General features: G+C 35.6%; 1 long non-coding RNA gene across 2 annotated transcripts; it reads right to left on the bottom strand.

Moving 5' to 3' along the window:
• Positions 1-431: 431 nt before the first annotated feature.
• On the bottom strand, positions 432-3,988 carry LOC147504525 (uncharacterized). Of its 2 annotated transcripts, none has more exons than XR_015220416.1 (6): positions 3,880-3,988; positions 2,711-2,880; positions 1,760-1,842; positions 1,479-1,624; positions 660-759; positions 432-515 (listed from the first exon to the last, which is right to left on the bottom strand). It is a non-coding gene; the product is annotated as an uncharacterized LOC147504525 (long non-coding RNA). The 2 variants fall into 2 exon arrangements; XR_015220415.1 differs by having other exon boundaries at positions 660-741.
• Between the last annotated feature and the right edge of the window lie 245 nt (positions 3,989-4,233).

The raw sequence follows: 4,233 nt of genomic DNA, 5'->3' as shown, positions 1-4,233 counted from the left end.
AAAATGTAAGTTCCTTTAGCTATTAGTAACGGTTTGTATAAATTGGTAATATTTGTTAAGCGTAGAATATGTGTTACTGATTGAAGCATTTACTAACGGTTTTTGCACCCATTGCTAACGCTTTTACTTCCACGTAAGTGTTACTTAATGAAGAGATTAGTAACGGTTTTTTGCCGTTACTAAACAATTTTGTATTTAAAAAAAATTATTTTGGCCCTGCCACCCATTTACCACATTTACCTGCATAACATGTCTCCCTTTTATTTTTAATGAATTCCACAAAAGTTATCAATAAACATAAAACCTCACAAGTACATCTGATCAAATACTAATTTTCATTACTACAAATCACAACTAAAAAGTCATACATAATGAATGAGTATGCGGATTTTGAAATTTACAACTTATCCGTAGACTTATCCAAAACTTTAGATTGACCTACCTTCAGTACTTCATTATGGTCACAGTTAACAAAACCTCGTGACAGAATTTGTTGCAAAGAATGCCGGTAACACCTAGTAACCACGGTAACAATAAGGAATCAACTCCCAAGTACAGAAGACCAAAATGATAAGAGAATATAAGTTCTAGATCATACATTCACACCAAAATGATATTATATTGATATCATATGCAAAAAAACACAAGTGCAAACTCACCTTTAACACACCCATGACATTAGCTAAGGAAGACTTCATCTCATTCATTTCCTCCTTCAACTCATGTGTAGTCTGTGGAGATCTTTAAGTGCACAAGATACTTACGAACATAGCGGAAAAAAATAAAAAAGTAGTGAAGAAGAATTACTTAAAAGATGAATTTGACGACATATATGTACAGTATACTACTAAAAATGACTTTTGCCCAGTTGGCAAAGTACGAGTACCACATGCCAGGATTCAACACCTAACAGCATCATCAAACAAGTTATCTAGCAATGTAACGAAAGAAATAGCTTGATGGAAGGCAAGGAAAAAAAAGGATTTTGCACTTGAACTCATCTTGCCTAACTAGGGATTTACTAACTACTCACCTTTTCTAAGGTATTAGAGGCAAGATTGAGTAGAAGTGCTGAAGTAATTTACAATAATAAGTTTACACTGATTTGGAAAATGAAACACCAAATAGAAAGGATTGGTGCGAGAAGAGGAGTAAAATCTATATGTCAATGTTTCACATATTTTGCTTGCATGAGACGTTTAGATACCCAAAAAAACAAGTAGAGTTATAATACATCACACCAGTTCATTACTACTAATACAGGCATTCCCTCTAAACTCCCTAGTTTCTACACATATTTTCGGTCGCTAAACCCAAATTTCACCACCGTTAACCATTTGTTATTGTTCATATCCGCCACTGCACCATGCTATTGTCCTATCTCCAACTCAAATTCAACATTCTAAAATCTAAAGTACTGATACATGTTCAATTCCATAAAATTAAGAAAACACTTTGATCAAATAAGCATTGCTCACCTGGATTTTCAGAGTGCATCAGATTCAGCAGAAGCTTCTTTCTTATAACTTACACAACCAACACACGCCACACCACCAACACCACACCTACACCACCAGCACACACCTCGTATTGTTCAATTCCATAATATGATTGAACTGTTTCTCTGTATAAGAATGGTTCACCTAATTGTAAGTTGCATGTGAAGTTAATTACTACGACTGATCAAGCTACAAAAATTACAAAATTGAAGTGCAAATTTCAATTCATAAAAAGAAATCATTTATACACAAATATCTACCTTTATCAGTAAAGCACCACAAACTACGAAGCATTCCACAATAACCAAAACCGCAATCAATAAAAGGAACTAGTGTTCATAACCTGCAAAGATTACAAACAACCTCATTAAAAACAGACAATAACCAGTAAAAGGACGGCCATCAATAGCTTGTCGTTGGTACATATAAAATAATCAAAATGAAGAGATTGTGAGTAAATCGTTTTGATTGATGCTTGGATAGTGGATAACCAAAAGCATGTACTCGAATCACGGCAACTAAGCATATGCTGACTTTACTAGTGAGAAAATACAAAGATAATAGATAAAAAGACCCTAGCTACAACAAATCGGACATATTCTTGGTCTCTCATCCAATCCCACTGCTTTTGATTTTTTTTTAGTAAAATTTCTCCCTTACAATGAAAGCTATTGGTGCCTGTAAGTAGCCTGAAGACAATTTCTCTCCAAGAGTTTCAACAAGGCAACTCTGTAATCCTCATTTTTCTATTTAAACTGAGAAGAGTTTTCATTATATTTTAATATTTTGGATTACAGGTTAAGTAGCTTGTTAGGTTAACTATTAGAGTCAACATATTGAGTGGATTGGGCAGGTGTCTCATCTCAAATCAACCATGACACCTACTATCTCAAGGGAGGATTAAGAATGGTTTTGGAAGTGAAGCAACACATTACACCATTTTAAGGACGTCATCTCAGCATATCTAGTAAATTTATTCACAATCATTCAAGCTAAGTTGTCAGGGGAGAGGGGAGGTGCAAGGCGTTAGGTTTCTTGACTAACGCTTTAATACCCTTTAGAAGCCTCGACAACATAGCATTCAAGGTGAATAACTTATATCTGTTAATAGTGCAACCACAATTCAATCAATGAGAAGAATATGAAAAACATGTGAGTAGAGAATAAACTCCATAATAACTATTAATGAGCCACTACCATAAAGTACTCACAATTTCAGAGTAACTTGGATCATAAAGATCCTCATCATGTGCCCAGTCCTCCAAGCTAAGCTCTGGACATGAACGAGTACCATTAGAAAAAAGCCATTGACCTTTCTCAACTTTTCTGCAATTAGGGCATTGCATCACTCCCTTTACATTGAAGGCTGAACCGATGCAATCTGTAAAAAATAGTATAAAAATACAGATAATGTTAATACAGGAGAGCACAATCATCACATGCAGAGATATTAATCTTTTTTATAAGTTGACACGTGATAACCTTGAGATGAAACATTAGAATTTACAAACACCGGAGAGTATATATAAAGTAAAGCCTTTTGATATCGGTACAGAAGATTTAATTTTGTTACCTGGCCCCGGCCCCGGAGTCGTGCTTCTAGTTTGATACCAGGAAGATTTTGATACAGGAAGACCGGGGTCGTGCTTCTAGTTTCCATTCCCATCATCATATTGATGATAAATCTCCTCGTGCTCTGCCATAAGAACTTGGAGTGACTGATTGACTGTAACACACGAGCCACAAAATCTATGTATAGTACTGACTTTTTCTTGGGTGACTGATTGACTGTAACACACGAGCCACAAAATCTCCTAAGTGAAAAAATAGAGACCAACAATGGTTCTATAACTAACACTAGTTTATGCGGTGCCTAAATTTATTGAAAATACTGAGAGACAAGAAAGAAGCATGAAGCATCTATAGTAGTAAGAGACGATAAAAATCACAATAACATCGTTTTTCTACTTCATATTTCTACAAACTACAAAGATAAAAACATTTATAGATTTCCCATCCATGATGATCGGCTAAAAACAGTGGAAAATTTGGTGAAAAAAGTTCTGAGTGGATGGTTTACATATCTGGGACCAATTTATCCCTATGGCACAATGAGAAAGCCAATAGGGGCAGACGTCGAATCAAATCCCAACAAATAATACTTAAAACTTTTCCGCATCAAACTAGGTCTGGGTTCAATGTTATTAGTAAAGCCGTACCAATACATTGACATGCATATATCCATTATCCCTTCTCAACTCTAAGCCACAAGATTGTAACTTCTAACACGTACTAAAATTTTCTAAAATTTTCACTTACAGAAATTAGGGCACTATTCAGAATTTTCACTTACAGAAATTAGGGCACTATTCAGAATTACCTCAATTGTAACCTCCTATGCCCCAATTGCCATGAACCCTTTTTGGCTTTTGAAACCGCAGCACCACTATCAAATGGTTCTAGTTCATCTGCACCTTGGCCTTCCTCTCGCCAGAAATGGCAGAAATCAAATCAAAGATACTTCAAATAAGAACATACCATCTGCGGGGTTCATCGGCCATGATTCATTTAATCGGACAAACCAATGGGGTCCATTCTCGAAGACAACTGGTACTGGAAACGCTATTGCTTCTCCGTTTACTGCTGCTCAAGAACCAACTGACATGATGGATCAGTAGTCCACATTGCTTCAAATCTAAAAGGCTTCTTATTTTTCTTCTTTTGGACAATGAGT

This window comes from Coptis chinensis, chromosome 4, assembly GCF_015680905.1.
Source record: "Coptis chinensis isolate HL-2020 chromosome 4, ASM1568090v1, whole genome shotgun sequence".
NCBI lineage: Eukaryota > Viridiplantae > Streptophyta > Magnoliopsida > Ranunculales > Ranunculaceae > Coptis > Coptis chinensis.
Note: the sequence above shows the minus strand (reverse complement) of the source record. Positions and strands in the feature narration are given on the sequence as shown.